This window comes from Zonotrichia albicollis, chromosome 12 (assembly GCF_047830755.1).
Source record: "Zonotrichia albicollis isolate bZonAlb1 chromosome 12, bZonAlb1.hap1, whole genome shotgun sequence".
Lineage (NCBI taxonomy): Eukaryota > Metazoa > Chordata > Aves > Passeriformes > Passerellidae > Zonotrichia > Zonotrichia albicollis.
The window spans coordinates 2,178,399-2,194,391 of NC_133830.1; the positions used below are offsets into that span (position 1 = coordinate 2,178,399).

At 43.8% G+C, this 15,993-nt stretch overlaps 1 protein-coding gene and 1 long non-coding RNA gene across 2 annotated transcripts in view; one reads left to right on the plus strand and one right to left on the minus strand.

The window, feature by feature from the left end:
• The window catches only part of CHL1 (cell adhesion molecule L1 like), a 607,847-nt gene that overhangs the window by 71,089 nt on the left and 520,765 nt on the right, over positions 1-15,993 (minus strand). The gene's annotated exons all lie outside the window — the stretch shown is intronic.
• LOC141730678 (uncharacterized) overlaps positions 1-15,993 on the plus strand; it is a 50,461-nt gene that overhangs the window by 30,998 nt on the left and 3,470 nt on the right. Inside the window, exon 2 of the long non-coding RNA XR_012582293.1 lies at positions 15,864-15,977. This is a non-coding gene — a long non-coding RNA (uncharacterized LOC141730678). The remainder of the gene's footprint in view (positions 1-15,863; positions 15,978-15,993) is intronic.

Here is a 15,993-nt window from a genome sequence, read left to right on the forward strand (position 1 = left end):
GGGTCAATGACTTCATTACCTGAAGCTGGAATTGGCAGATTCACCCCCAGAATGGAAATGGACCAAATTTATAAAAGTGTGAAAGCCTGTGACCCATCATCCATTTTTGGGTGCAGCCCCTGGGGGGCTTTGTCTGCCCTAAATGTACCTGAAGCCCTTCAATAAACAGAACAGTTTTTTTTCCTTTTAATTCTGTCTGTCCTCTGTTTTTAGGTAGCCCAAAAAGGCATCAGGAACAGCGGAATTAACTGAAGAGAATACAAATTAGCCCACAGATTTATTCTTCACACTGACACAATAAACAAATATTGATGGTTTCCCGTGGTGTAATACATCCTTATTCACTGCTTCACAACTCACTTGCAGCTTCATCATTTTCTCTTCGCTGCTTCTAAATGGCTGATTTATCCCATACTTCGGGAAATATTAGTCTGTTTACAGTGCTCAGATAGCAAACAGATTGTGCATCATTGAAGTAACAACGTGGAGACTTGCTATGGTTGATTGTTGTGCTCTTCACCTTGCTTTTCTTCTTTTTATTTTATTTTTTTATTTTCATGCATCATGGTTTTAGAGAAATGAGGCAAACTGCATCCACTCTGTAGTGAAGGGAAACATGATTATAGATTTTTGTAAAGACTTTTGGATCCCTTCAGCACCTCAGGATGGCTCCTGCCTTTGGAAAAAACGTGATTTGGTTGGTGTAGGACTCAGGAGAAGAGAACAGGTCTGCAAAGCAGAGAAAAATTATGAGCTCCAAGGTGTAAACTGAACTGAAATCGTGTGGCAAAGGGTAAAACTGAGCTACAGGTTCGAATGAATGGAATAAAAAAGGTTTGGGTTGGAAGGAAACCTAAAAATCACCCATCCCATGGGCAGGGACACCTCCCACTGTCCCAGGTGCTCCAGCCCCAATGTCCAGCCTGGCCTTGGGCACTGCCAGGGATCCAGGGGCAGCCCCAGCTGCTCTGGGCACCTGGGCCAGGGCCCACCCTCACAGGGAGGAATTCCCTCCCAAATCCCATCTCCTGCTGCCCTCTGGCAGTGGGAGCCATTCCCTGGGTCCTGTCCCTCCAATTCAAGCACAGTGAAGCCCAAACACTCCTTGATTGTGGTGCATTCACAATTCAGAGGAGAATAAAATCTTTCTCCTACCCTGGGGACGCTCAAACCCTCCCTTCACACTTCTGAAAGGCAAATACAGACAGGAACCACTGTGGGAACACTGAGACAGTCCTGTAGGATAAACATTATTCCCAGCTCTTTTCTCTGCTCTCAGAATGAGAAATACTCTCATGCATTAAGCATGCAAGACTTATTTTTGATAATGAAATGCCCCAAATATTGAAAAATTCTCAGTAGAATTCCTGTAGATTGAATCTTTATGTATAGGTAAATTGACAAATTTTCATTATGAACTTTCCTAAAGCCAAGATCTTATTTATGGAAATTAAGTGCCAGAGGGGTTCTAGTCCACCTCTGGACTTGCACAATCCCACAGAAGTTAAAACATTCCTAGTTAAGACCCACAACCACAAAATGAAATTAAAGGTTTTGTATTAATTCTGAGGTTTAAAAAAACTCTCATGAGATCTGGTATTATAAAAATTTAAATAAATAAAATGCAAGACTGCTGTAAGTTCTCTGTGCAGAGAGAACAGTGCTCAGATAGCACCAGTGTTATGGATTTTGATTGAAATTACCTGACAGACTTTATTCCATTGTTTCCACCTTATTATGCATAATTGCTTCTAGATTTCAGATTTAGTTTCTTGACATTAACACAGAATATAAATTAGAAGTCACTTTATACAGTGAGCTCTACTGAGAGCTGAGAGTTTGGAATCAAACTCCATATAGATCAAAATACTCACAATTTGCTCTGTAGCACTTGAGTTTTACTAAATGAGTTAAATGCTTAAAAAGTTTCTTCCACACTCTTCAAACTCTAGGCATGAAACTGTGCCTAATTATGTTATTCTGTGCTGTATTCTAATATGTCTGTTAAGTTATTCTATGTAATATATAAAATGAATCAAAGCCTTCCAGAAGGTTTAATTTGCTTTTGGAGCATTTTTGCAAGCAATATGTTAGAAAGTGTAATTCACAGTTTGTTTCAAATGAGGGGAAAAGCAGATATATCAATGGGAAGTGAAACTATTTTGCCTCGATTATTGATCTTAGAAAGGGGAACACTTTAATTAAATCTCCCATTTGCAGTTTAGGGCTCTGGTTTTGCATCTCATTGGGATGGGATGAGGGATGTCTGTGAGAGGTGTGCAAATCACGCTGCTCACCCCTCTGGGGCCTTGAAGGGAGGAAAGGGCCACATGTGGCAAGGGGTGGAGGAAAACTGCATCCCAAAATCCTGCTTGGAGCCCTCTGGGATTTCTGCCTCGCTCCAAGGGCTGAATGATTTAGTCCACGGAGAAAATTGGAATTGGAGGTGGATTCTTTCTCCCCATTCCACCCTTCTCCAGACAGCAAGGACATTCTCACTGTTCTCTGAGGAGGTGAGAATGGCAAGGAGCCCCAAGCGCAATTCTTTTCCTTATATTTTTTTTAATTCCAGGCTTCAGTAGCTGGCATTTCTGGATGAGTTTGTGTCAGGAAATCCCTACACCCATCCATTTTGTGCTGCACCCTGGGGAACGAGGGCTGAGCTGAGGGAAAGCAGCTCTGCTGCCCTGGCCAACACCTCCCACCACCCATCCATCGGCGCCTTCACATCCCCCGTGTTCAGCTGGGCAGCACTTCTCTCCTGGGTGCCTTTTGGAGTTCTTTAATCATGGAAATATTCCAGTTTTAATCCATCTGTGCGTCTGCCTGGGGCCCTGCTGATTCCTCTGGTCTCCATGGGTTTTGTGTTGGAGCAATCCCACATTTCCACGTTCAGCAATCTGCCCCGAGGACTTGGAGTCCTGCACATCACCCTACAAATCGCAATCAGTGGCTTTTTGGCCATTCCCAGGGGCATCCCCAGTGCAGTTGGGTTTGGTGGTCCATCCCTTCCAGCTGCCAAACTCCCCTCCAGGAGATCAAACACTGATACAGCATCGATTGTCATGTGGACAATGGGATGGACCTGTCTCCTGGAGATCTGTCACCTCTCTCTCTGAGACAGACAATTTTATCTTCACCTTGTTACAGGCAGGGAAATCCATCCCTAAAACATTCAAACCCAGCCTCTGGGGATTGTTTTGGGGGAAGTACAAAAGCTCCAGGAGTTAGAGAGGGCCAGGGTCATTAGCACTGACATTAGCAGGAATCCTTCAGCTTGGAAAAGACCTTTAAGATCATTAAGTCCATTAATAATTTCAACACCCGCAGGGCTGGTGGCTCCAGCGGTTCCTTGGGAAACCGTTTCCAACACTTTTGGTGAAGAAATTTTTCCTGATATCCAACCTCATCTTCCCTTGGTGCAACTTGAGGCTTCTTCCTCTTGTCCTGGTACCTGCTCCCTTTTTAAAGCCTGTACTAACTACACCAAGTCTTATCTAGCTGGATTTTAATTTTCTAGAGAAGAACTTAATAGAAGTTGATTTTTTTTTAATTTTCTCCCATCATAGCAATACTGCATTGATAAATTTAATGGGATTTTCAGGAGCCCAAATAAAACATCTCAGCACTTCTCCGCTCCAAACGTTCGGAGGAGAAACTTTCCCCTTTCAATATTTCTTGTTGAATCTTCATTACAGCCCTGCTGTCTGACACTGCTGCTGCTGCTGCAGCAGGTGGAATTCCACAGGTGCCACCAGAGGAGCAGAGTCCATCAGCTCACCCTGGAACCCAGGGACACTTTGGTGTCTCTGCTTCCACCCAAACCACCCAGGACATTCATTCATGGAGGGACATCTGGAATCAGGGACATCTGGAAATCTCAAAAATACCCAGCCCAAGCCTTTCCCTGCTCCCTGTGCAGGAACACCAACCCTTCCCACAACAAAAAACCTCAGGATTTCACCTTTTCTATTTCCATCTACCTGTAACCCTGCAGTTCTTTAGTGTGTAACTCCAAACCCCACACTCAGTGTGAGCTGCTGCTTTCCCATTTGGGGCAGACACAACAATTCCTCTCCAGGCCTGGCAATCAAGGACACCTCACTGCCTCAGGGCCCAGAGATGGGAACAAAAGTGAGTTGGGGGAGCAAACTTGGGGTGAATTACTTCATTAGCAGGAGCTGGAATTGGAAGATGAGCCCCCAGTATGTCCTGCAGAGCTTCCCCTGCACCTCCTTGGAACCGCGGCCTTGCCCGGCACTGCTGTCACCCCTGAGGCCTGCAGGGACAGGGGCAGCTCGGTGCCATTGTCCAGGTCATCCCTCACGCCTCAGGGTTCTGCTTTTTGTATTTTTTCATCTATTTGTAATCCTGCAATTCTTTAGTGTAAAACTCTAGTACAGTGTGAGCTGCTGCTTTCCCATTTGGGGCAGACACAACAATTCCTCTCCAGGCCTGGCAATCAAGGACACCTCCCTGCCTCAGGCCTAAGAGCAGTCCAGCCCTTCCCCACCCCACTGAATTATTTCAGGTGGTGATTTCCCCCTGTGCTTTTCCATTTCTGCATAGCTGTAGATTTCCAGCTCTCCTGAACAGTATTGCAAAAAAAATAATAATGCTGCTGCTCTCCATCCAGCTTAATAACAGCAAGAGATTGGCTAATAAATCTCATTTTTGAGAAAGAATACATTTGTGATTATTTTGATTTGCTTTCTGCTTTTCCAGATTCAATTTCTCCTGCTTTACACAGCAATTTTTCTTTTCTATATCAGGGGGATAGGAAAACAGTTGTTTTTCTTTAGTTCAAAACTGAGACTTAATGTTAAAAAATCTGTGGTTCCAACTGCAAAGGCAAAATCACTTGAAAGCATTAAAGCTATGGTAGCATTAAAGTAATTTCACATTCACAGAAATCTTTTAATAAAATGGTGCTTCAACCCATTTGCAAGATCCATTTGAACCCCAAATATCTTTTTCCCCCCCTCCTCTTAACTAAATAATAAACAGTGAGCTGAACTCATGGATTGAATCTTTGGAAATAAATTATTGAAGTAACTGAGTGATTGTTCTGCTTCTGACTTCTGTGATCTGCTCAGGATTGCTGCAGGTGTATTTATTATTAATAGTTGTTAATAAGATGTTGATTACCAGGCAGGACCTCTCCCTGCACACAGCTGTTTGTGGCAGTCTCCTGAAATTATTAAATATTTTTTATTTACAGTGAGGGATTGGTCATCTGAGTGACATGGGTTGTTTTTGTTTCATGAAAGGCAATATAGAAAATAACTAAAATATAGGAAATATCTTTGCTTGCATGGAAGTGGAGAGAGATGAAGGAAGAGCGCCCATATCTCAGTGATGTACAAAACATTATTCATGAAAATAATAATGTGTATTGAAAGATTAAAGGACTGGAATAGAACCAAACTCAAATTGGTCTCTGGAATTCAAAGGAGCATATTCAGAATTGCTTTGCAGCAATCCAAGAGCTACTTGAGGCTCCTCCAGTGTGTAACACCCCTTGTAAAATTAGTTACTGCATATGTGAGCTCATGTGCATCCAGAGGAGAGCCTGAGTCCCAAGTGAGTTCCTCTCATTCTGTGATTTGCTGTTCCGTGACTTTTCCTAAGGAATGGCACTTTATCAGCAGGCAGCACACCAGGATGAGAGGGGAACTCCCACCAGCAGCCCCAGAGCTTCCCCACCACTCCCAAATCCCATTCCTGAGCTGCTCTGGATCCCTGTCACTGCCCCTGCCCCGCCCTCTGGAGTTTCATATTCCAGCTCATCCCTGCATTTATTTGGAGCTGAGCACACAAAGCACATCTCTATTGTTCATCTGAAGTGAACAGCCTGGGAAGGAGCAAATCTGACCTCAGGACTCCTGATATTCCCTCCTGGGCTTGCTCTGGGATTCCAACACAGTTACACTGCATTAATAGTTGAAAAAAACCAGATTTGGCTGGGGTTTGTTGGGGAGGGCTGGGAAAGCAGATGAGTGATTGTTTTAGTAATGTCTGAAAAGGGCTAGAAATTAAAAATCAAATAACTCCCCTTGAAATTGAGGGCTTGGATTTTTCTGAGGGTTTTATTGGAAGATCTCATTGACAGCAGTGGGTCAGAGGCTGGCCCTGAAAATGTGTGTTATACCCCAGTGGGTAACCCTGGTGTCTGGCTCCGAGTGGGATGAAACCCTGGCAACAGGAGCTGTCAGATCCAGCTAATGGAAAAGCAGGAAAAGCAGTAAACAGCCCTCAGGACCTCTGGGAACAATTCCTGCCCCTGAACTGCAGGCAGGGGGGAGATCTTCACCTGAGCTGCATTGCAGAGCAGGTTTCCTATGGAAACCAGGTCCAGGTGAGCACCAGGACCACATCCTGGAATAGCTGAGCCCAGAGCAGAGGGCACCTGGAGCCAGGGGCCAGCACAGGGTCACGGGGCTCTCACTGGGCTGGGAGATAAGCCTGCCTTAAATCTACCTGAGCACTCACCTCAGCAGTGCTCCTCTGCTATTAAAACTTGGTGTCTTGTATCAAAATGCTCCTTTTACCATGAAATTCTCCTTTTTTTTTACATTTCCTGCAGTGTTTGTCAGGGCAGAACAGGAGGAAAGGGCAGGGAGAGGATATTGGGTAAAACTGGGTCCTGGCAGAGCCCTCCTGGTCAGGTCCTCACTGGTTTGAGCACAGGAGAGCTGGAGAGGGACCCTTCAAGGGAATTAGGACAGCAGGGAATGGCTTTGAACTGGAAAAATGTAATTTTAGATGGGATTTTGGGCAGGAATTGTTCCCTGGCAAGGTGCAAGGCCCTGGCCCAGGTGCCCAGAGCAGCTGTGGCTGCCCCTGGATCCCTGGCAGTGCCCAAGGCCAGGCTGGACACTGGGGCTGGAGCACCTGGGACAGTGGGAGGTGTCCCTGCCATGGCAGGGGTGGCACTGGGTGATCTTTAAAGTCCTTTTCAACCCAACCCATCCTGCAATACTGTAATCCAGACTTGTTTGGCATCTAAACAATGTTTAATTTGAAAACTTGTATTTTTCCAAGCTACCACCTCTGTGCCACCCCTAATTGGACTTCAAACTCAGCTGATTAGACTTCTCTCTGTTCAAAAAATACAAACCTAAATGTTTCTGGGTCATTTACCTGTGTTCATCGACAGCACTAAGCATGACCTCTATTCCTGAATGTATTTCAATGTGCTAAAATCAATATATCCACAATCAATCCTTCCATTCAACTGCAAACTCAAGAAATGCAGCTCAAGGTTGTATCAGACCAAAAATTTGTCTGGTTCATTCCTTAAATGAGCTCCACTCTGCTGTTATTTAATCTGGGCTCTGCACAAAAGGCAGGTGGATGTCCCAGAGCCCACATCCCCCATGGCCTCCTAAAGGATAACAAACCCAGCTTGGAAGAGGTTATATGCAAAAAGTTAAAGGAGACAAATTAATAAAGATTTTTTTTTCCCTCATTCTGAATTACATACAGTAGAAATAGGAGCCATTTATTATTTTGTGGCTGAAATAGAGCTGCCAGCATTATCAAGGCAATACTTAGATAACCCCCAGGAGAGATAAGCAATAAAAAGTGCCCTGCAAGCAATATTGCCTCCTAAAGCACCATGGCCAGATGGATCTACAGCTGAATTTCATAGAGCATCAGTGATAAATTACTTCCAATTTCATCTGTGATTTACAAATATTCTTTGGAGACTAAAGAAATGTCTTCTTATTTTAATTAACCACCATTGCTGTCTTCTCAAAACAGGGTGAAAATCTCAAGTGCAGCTGATTCCAAGCCTTTCACCAAAATCTGAGCTATTAGCTCAGAGAAAGTCAGAGTTATGCCTCCTTATCTTACACAAACTGGATTTATTCTGGGCAAATTTCTAGCAGATGGTTCCCAGTATCTAATGAATACAGCAGACCATTACAAATGGGACACGAGATACACTCAGATCAAGGAATTTGAAAGCGAGTTTAAAAATACTTCAGAACTTCATGAAAACGTAGCTAATTTAGACTCAGGTACAGCTAATGACTTGAATTAAAACAACAAGACAGAAAATGTTTTCAATTTGAAATGAAACTCATTTAGCATCTAATAAGCCTCCCTCTTGTTTGAGAGCTTTGCCAGAACTCCTGGAGCAGCAGAACAGGAGCTCACTTCACTCTTCCATTAAACACTTTGTGTGAAAAGGGAAGAGTAATTTCTAGTTTTTAAAAAAAGAATATAAATAGAAGTGAAAAAAAAAAAAGGAAAGGAAACTTGAGTCATACAATGTATTCTTTACAGAAATAAAGGTTTGGCGTTAAGAAAAAAGGTAGCAGAGTTGAAGAGAACTTCCCAGCTGCAGGAATAAAAGAAGTTTCTGAGCAGGTGATTCCAAAATGTCTCTTCCAGGCCTCAGGGGCTGAAGGTCAAATGGAATGGGAGATTAAAAAAAAGGGCAATAAAGGGAAATAAAGGGAAATAAAGGGTAGTAAAGGGTGTGCTGGGACAGAGCAAAGGGTGACTCTGTGGTGGCTGCTGCTCTGGGATATCATGGAATATCATGGAATATCATGGGATTTTCCCCAATTCACCCCAAACTCCCTCCATCTCAGCTCATTCCTCAGTTGTGAGCACAGCACAGGATGAGTGAAAGGATAAAACTGTGTGAGGCAGCTCCTCTTTAGGCATCCCCAGAATATTCTGGGCTTGCTGTGGCAAGGTGACAACAGCATTGCTTGGAAGCTCTGTCTTTTTCCAGCCCGTGCTAAAACACCATCAGAGGCTTGCTGCTCCTTTCCTGCCTTCTGGAAAGCAGAAAATGGGGAGGAAACTGAGGTTTGTACCTGTCCCAAGCACCTCCAGCTGTCTCTGCCCCATTTCAGGGCAGAAAACATTTCTAAGACAATGAAATGAAAATATTTCAGGGCTCTTCCATGAAAAATTTCCCCAGATATCCAATGTAAACCTTCCCTGGCACAACTCCCTCCCCATGCCAGTGTTTGTGCCATGTGCGAGTGGCAGTGTAAAACTGATAAAAACCTGCTCAGAAAAGTGACTGACAGATCTGTGTTGCATTTTTAACAACAAGAAGTGTAATTTCCTAAAGAGGTGGAAACAAAACCTGAGCCAGGGAGAAAGCCAATAGTGTCCTATTTGTCATTAAACACTCTGAAATGTCTTCAGATGAAAGCAAAATCCCAGGGTGGTGTGTGGGATGGGAATCTCTCATGGAACTGTATTGACAATGCAAGTGCTTTAATCAGTTAAATTATCATTTTGTACAGAAAAAAGGCAGATTTGCTTAATGACCTCACGACTCCAGGGAAGGCAGAAGAAATTGTCAATAAAAGCAATTACAAGTTAAATGAGAGAGGCCGAGCACAGAACAGGATGGGTCTCTCCTTTTTATTTTTTTTAAAATATTTTTCTTTCATTTGTAATTGCAAATCATTGCCCTGACACAAAGCAAGGGTGCATTACAACAGGTCAATAGTGGAGGATCACCCTGAGGATAAACACAAAAGAAAAGAAAATTCCAGTGATGATTCCTGAACAGGCTCTTCCTGGGTGATAACAGGAGAGCTTTTATTTGGCTGGATTGGCATGAAAAGTGATCTTGATGGTCTCAGATTTAACCTACATGGGAGGCAGAATTCTTGCAAGATTTCAGGCCCTCCTATCAGCATGAACCCTAAAAATCCATTTTCATGTGGTTTGGAGCTATTTTTACCCTGTGAGCTGCTTCCTCAGCAGGTCCATCCCTCCAGTGCCACGTGGGAATTCCCAGCAGTGGCCAAAGGCTCAGAGCAGAGATGATTTTGGGCTGATTTAAAGAGGAAAAAGAGGAAATGCCATCTGTGACCTGAGATTCCATAGTGCAGAGCAGGATGACAGCAATAATTTTATTACCTCTGGTTTTGTGTGACAATCTTCTGTGGGGAAGGATGACTTCTGTTGATATCCTTATGTATGGATGAAAACTGGGCTGCAGCATCCTGGGAGACTTTTTGCCTTTTCCAGAAGCCTTAATCAGAGTTTATTTTACTGATGAAACAGCATGGATTGCTAAGGAATGCTATTTTTCATTCTTGCATGTATTCAGAGAATCTCAGGATGGGTTGGGTTGAAAAAGACCTTAAAAATCAGCTGGTGATCCCATGGCAGGGATGTCACAGACATCTTTTCAAGAAAAATCCTTTCTTAGGATTTTTCTTCCTGAGAAGCTGAGAAGCCTCAGGAACAAAATGTAAACATTGATTATCTGCTGCTGTGGAATGCAACAGGTGGGTCTGTGATTGGCCCATCTTGGATGTTTAGAATTAGTGGCCAATCACAGTCCAGTTGGCTTGGACTCTCTGTCCGAGACACAAACCTTTATTATTCATTCCATTCTATTCTTAGCTCAGCCAGCCTTCTGAGATGAAACTTTTCCTTCTATTCTTTTTAGTATAGTTTTAATGTAAGGTATATAATAAAATAATAAATCAAATCTTCTGAACATGGAGTCAACATTATCATCACTTCCCTCCCCTGAAAACCCCTGTGACCACGGTCACACCTTCCACTGTCCCAGGCTGCTCCAAGCCCTGTCCAACCTGGCCTTGGGCACTTCCAGGGATGGAAATAAAGCAAAGCTCCCCATGGGTACCCAAACTGACCCCTGTAAGCAGCCAAAATCCAACTTGCAGGAGCCCCCAAGGCAGCAGCAGCTGATTTCCTCAGGAAGAGACTCGATCTTGCTCACAAGTCACTGGGTTCAGTGTGAGCCAGCTCCAGTGTCCCAAATCCCCAATTTCCAAGTGAGCAGATGACAGGAGCGTCTCAAGAGCTGATGAGTTTATCTGCATAAAGCACTGAAGTGCAAATAATTGAGGATTGCATTGATCAGAGGGCTTTGATGGCTCTGCAAGATGCAGGGGGAGGCTGCACAGACATTTCTGCCATCAGCAGAGCTGCCCCCAGCCTTCCCCTGGGCTCCTGCCCTGCCTTCCCTCCTGCTGCAGCCCCCAGGGGCAGATCCCAGTGTCTGGGGCTTTGCTGAGAGCAGGACGGATGGAATTATCCGGATTAAGGAACTCAGAGCACAACAAACCTTCAGGTTCTGTTTTTCTAAACTGGGATCATTCGCTGATCCAATTTACGGCGCGGCCCTGGAGTTACAGTGAGAGTGAGGGAGGAGGAGGAAGGAGCAGGAATTAATTCTGATGGTTGAGCCTGAGAAAATGCCCTGCTACCCACAGCTCTGTGTGTGCCCAGTGAGATTCCACCCCAACCACCCAAACTCAGTCAATAGGACATAGATATTAGATATTAAGGATGTGAGACATCCTTAATATCTCAGTCAATAGGACATAGATATTAGATATTAAGGATGTGAGATTTTTTTCCTGTGGGTGGGTTTAGATAAAATCAAACAGCAAAACTTCTCAATGTCCACTCTGAATCTTCCCCTTCAAGATCTGAGCAATTGGATAGTGGAAACTGTCCATGGTAAGGGGCTGGAAATAAATGAATTTTAAGTTCCTTTCCAAGCCAAATCTTTCTGCAATTCCTCAATGAATTGTGGGCTTTTTGTTAACAGCTGAACTTTCCAGCACTGCCACAGGCAATGATTTTTTGGGGTCAAAATTCCACCCCTGTGGAGGCAGAAACCACTGGGAATTTGGGGGAGAAAGGGATGAGTGAGGTGGGGAACCGTTGCCAGCACTGCAGCAGTGAAGGAGCTGCAAGCACTGAGCGCAGAATTTGTCCTAGGAAAAAGGACAAATTCCAGGGTAATCCTGTCATGTGGCTCTCAGGAAATGGAAAACAGCTTTGGATGTCAGAATCCTCTGCTTCCAGTCTATTCAAACCCACTGGAGGATTGTTTCAAAGAGCTCCGAATGAATAAGTTTCCATTCCAGGTGTCTCTTGGTTTTTTGATTATAAATGAGTTTTCAGTCCACCTGAAACAGATCAAACATCACCACTGGGAGCTGCCAGTGGGGCTTGGGCACTTCTGGAATTCCTGCTGCTGGGTGTATTATGAGAGCAAGGGAGCAGAACTGCAAAACCTGATTGACATTGTTGAACAGAAAATGGAAAAATAAATTATTTTTTAATAAAATTGGAAATGAAAGCTGAAAGAAAGCTGTATGTCCCTAGTAAGGCAAAAAAAAAAAAAAAAAAAAAACCACATGAAGAGAATACCCATTATAACAGAAAGTATTGAAAGTCCTGAATATTTGTTCTCAAAAATAGAAAAATGAGCTGGCTCAAAGCTCTGATCTGGGCTCCCTGTTGATGGATCTGCCTGTTTCCTTGCTTTGTTTTCCTCTTACCAGTTATTATCCCTTCAAATATTGTGGGGAGGGAACTTTTTAATGTTTTATCTTTTTTGACTCGAAGCCTCAAAGTAAGAATGCTTGGGCAATTTTCCATCTGCATCCAGAAGCCCAAATGTTCTCTTTTTTTTTTACCCTATGGAGAAACATGAAAATGGAAGGATTGGGCAAAGAGAGTTTTCACCATCGTAGATCTTAACCAAGGGAATGTTCTCATCCCAGATCCCAGGAATGTTGGGATGGTGCTCCAAAAGCAGGGAAGAGCCTTCCCTGTCTCCAGAGCATCCCAAGTGTCCATCCCTGCTGCCACAGCAGGAATTTCTGCTCCTCCAGACCTTCCCAGTGCAGCCATTCCTCAACCCAATTCTGTCAAGGAGATCCAGCTAATTCAGGCACTTTTAATAGTGGAGGTTTCTGGTTGTTTTTTTTTCCCCAAGCTGGGTGTTTTTGACAGACTGTGGAGCTGAGTGGGCAGGGAATGAGTTTCACTTGGACAGATGGTCCCTGAATTCCCAGCACTGTTACTACAGCCATGGAGGGGCTGGGATAACGGGATAAAAGAGGATGGAGCTCTAGTGAGGAGAGGTGGAAACAGAGATGGAAACAGAGCCTGGCCTGGAAAAACTCACCTCCCTAAAAGACCAAATATGCAACAGAGGTGAGAAGCTGAAGTGGGATAAAGCACCGCAAGAAAAAACAGAGTCCCGATCCTACAGGAAAATCCCAATGACAGCAGGAACTCCTAGATTTTTGGGCAAATCCAAGGGGTTTATCTCCACACTGGTATATCCCAAAAGACAATTATAAATTAGGGTATTTTGGACAATTCTCCTGGTGGCAGCAGGGAGGCAGGAGCTGCTGACAGGGTCCACCCTGCAGAGATCAGCCCAGGCTCACAAATAAACCCTCGAACAAGACCAAGAATTGAACTTCTTTCTACATGTGTTGACTTAATCACAAAGCCAGCACTTCCTGCAGCCAGCAGAGCTCTCCCAAACCTAAATGCAACCATTTCATTGTATTAATGGGATGCAAAGATATGAATACCATGGATAATATCCCAATTGTCTTCATTATACCACAGCTGGTGTGGGGTTTTCTTTTACATCTTCATGTCACCCACTGCCAGAATGAATATTCCTGCCTAATTGCTCTTTGATCACTTTCCTTTAATTCACAATTTGGCCATGGGAAAGAGCTCTGTGTTTTCAGGGAAGGGGTGAGAACATGGCTGGATAAGGTCAGGGATTTCTCTGAAAGGTATTTGTATCTGGAATCTTCCATAAAAGGGAAATGGGAATAATCACAATAAATGCCATATCCCAGCTGCTTTCTGTGTGGTTTCAGCTGGGTTTTTCTCTGTGCATTTCTGTTTAATTAATCCACTGCTAGGTGATGCTGTTAGCAGGGGTTCCTGTTCTTCCTTTGATATCTCAAAGCTAACAAAGTGTGTTGTGGTGCTTGAACAATTATGCCATTAATGGCTCAATGTGGTTGGCAAGCGTTACTAAGGAGATAAAATGATATTTTTTAATAGTTGTACAGTTCAAGGTGGGTCGTGAAGTGAAATTTCTGCCTTGTTTGCCGTCACCCTGCTCTAGAAATTTCTGCCTTGTTTCTCTCACCTTGACAGAGAGAGAACTTTGTTCCTGTTGTTTGGGAGCACGAAGGAAGTGCAACAGAGGACATCTCAGTGTATTGATTTTTCACTTGTTTTTCGCATCTTCCTAAAGCATTTTCTGGCCTTTTAAATTTTCTCTATCACCAAGTTCTTACTGCTGGAGTTCTGAGATGGGCTCTATAAATGTCTCTCCCTCATTATATAATGCCCTTAGTCAGGCTGTCGTCTATAATTAAGTTCTGCTCTTTAGTCTGTAAACACCAACAGGAGATTTTCTCTGAACTCCTCCACATCAGCAGGACTTTAGTTTGATTTCCAAGGGGGATCAGCTGGGAAGATCAAACACTCCTGCTCAGGATGGGACTGTCCATGGCTCTTGGAATTCTTTAGGAATTCTTCAGGAATGTCAGACCACACCTACAGGTGGTTCAGGAATGGGGAACAGAGGTGATGCCACCTCTCCAAACACCTTCCTACACCCTGCCCAGCCTCTCTGGGCTGCAATTTATTGAGGAACACACAGGATGCAAAAAGCTTGACCTTGCAATTGGTGCCTTGGTCTTCTGGCTGCTCTGAGAACTTTGGAGGAACCTGAGGAGGAATCCAAGGAGGCTCCCAGCCTTCCCTTGACCCTCTCTGCATTTGCAACTCCCCTCTCTCCATTAGCAGGGAGCTTTCAGCTCGGAGGGAATTCCTTGCCAGACTCTGAGGCTCCTGAGCAAGCTGTCCTGGGATTCCCTGCTTTAATGGCATCCCACAGCCCTGGGCAGCAGAAAACTCCTGCAGGAGGATTCTGTGCATTTCATGTTTTTTAAAGGTTTAGGATTTAGCATTCACCAAGATTTGCTGAAAAATGTGTCAGGTTTTCCAGCATGTAAAATTCTGGCTTTTGGGAAATGAAATTTCTGTGCTGTTCTGTTCCTCTGGGGAGAAAGTGGAAATGGATGTGTTTGGGATCTATGTCTTGGCAGGATTGAAAAAAAAAGGGGTTATTTCCTCATGACTAATACTAATACTAATACTAATACTAATACTGATTCTAATACTAATACTAATACTAATCCTAATCCTAATCCTAATACTACTAATACTAATACTAATACTAATACTAATACTAATACTAGTAATAATACTGATAATAATATACAAGTCAATATAAATACTGTGGGTGTGACCCTGTAGTTTCTATTCCATGGGTATAGAGGACATCAAGGAATGTCCTTGACATTCCAAGGTCAAATCTGTGCCTGTGCTGCCCCAAATCCCAACAAATGAATTTATTTCATTTCAGTTTGTTCACCCACCTGACCAGGCTCCTGATCCTGCTCTTTTCCAGACTCATTAATAGAAGTTTAAACCTTATTTTTTGGCAAAACCTGCTTGGATGCTGCTGGCTGAAGCACCTGGAATCCCAGATTTGCAGGTATCGGGAAAACAACCCAAAGGGAGATTTTGCTGATTGCTGTGGTTTAATCAGACCAACCTGTGATGGGTCCTGAAGGTGAGGATGCACTTTAGACTTTAGTGCTTCACCCACCACTTCCAGGTTTTCATTTTATTGCTTTTCCTTTCCTAGAGGTGCCAGAGAGAGCAGAGAGAGGAGAATTGCTGAGGGATGATTTGGAATTTCTCTCAGGGTTGTGGACAATGTGGGGATGAGTAATGCAGCTATTTCTGATGAAGGAAAATACATCCCATAGACAGCCAGCAGCCAAACCCTTGATTCTTTCTATCAGGGCTCTGTGGGTGCACAGATCATTGAGTTTTTGATTTTAAACGTCTTTTTTCAAGAGCTGTGAGCAGAACAAGGCCAAACCCTTGGATGACAAGCACGATCCTCGTGTGGCAGAGCTCGTCTGTAAATGACAAATGAGTCACATCATTTTGACTAATTGATCTTGTCTTGTGTGTTTGTTTATTAACAGGAAACCACTGACTGCTGCTCCCAGTGTGCTTTTGTATGGAAATGAAGCTTGCAAGTAGTTACCAGCCAGGTTCCCCTGGAGCTGGGATGCTGAAGGATCACCGGGAATTTTCAGGTGGATTCGTGCTCAT